We start from the raw sequence: 657 nt of genomic DNA, 5'->3' as shown, positions 1-657 counted from the left end.
ACCCCCTAACTCCCACCCCTCCCCCCAACTGGAGTCCTGATACCAGCATCTGATCAATCAACTGAAGCACAGGACCTGTCACTCACACTGACTGTTACACAACCTGGAGTCTGGGACGAGGAGCCGACTCCGAATCTTGAGCTGAGTAAATACTCAAATACTACTGCAGAAGTCGAAGTACGGAATACCATTATAAACACACACACACACAGTCATTAAAGCAACCTTTAAGACCTGTTTGTAAACACGGAGGAAGAGGAAGCGACGGACCTGTCCGAGGCCAACGATGACACTTTACGATGGCGGACCTGTTTGATATCAAGAGACACTTTTTAAAGATAAAAAAAAAGAAAAAACTGCTTTTTTTTTTTTTGGTTCTATAATATTCTCACTCAGGTACACGGTGCCAATAAGTGGCTTGTGAATGTGATTTGTTGTTTTTTTTGTGCTACAAGTTTGAATAATAATAGAAAAAAAAAGAGACATTTTCTTTTTTTTTCCCTGCTTTTGTTAAAAAAGCACCTGAAGGACGTCAGACATGTTTATTTTTAACAAAAAATAATAATAATTATTATATATATATATATATATATATATACACACCTTTTCCTTGACCTTGCAGTGTGCTGTCAGCATTGTCCCCCCTCCGCCTCCCCC

This window comes from Cynoglossus semilaevis, chromosome 8 (assembly GCF_000523025.1).
Source record: "Cynoglossus semilaevis isolate Cse_v1.0 chromosome 8, Cse_v1.0, whole genome shotgun sequence".
In the NCBI taxonomy this organism is placed as follows: domain Eukaryota; kingdom Metazoa; phylum Chordata; class Actinopteri; order Pleuronectiformes; family Cynoglossidae; genus Cynoglossus; species Cynoglossus semilaevis.
This window is presented reverse-complemented; position numbering follows the sequence as displayed.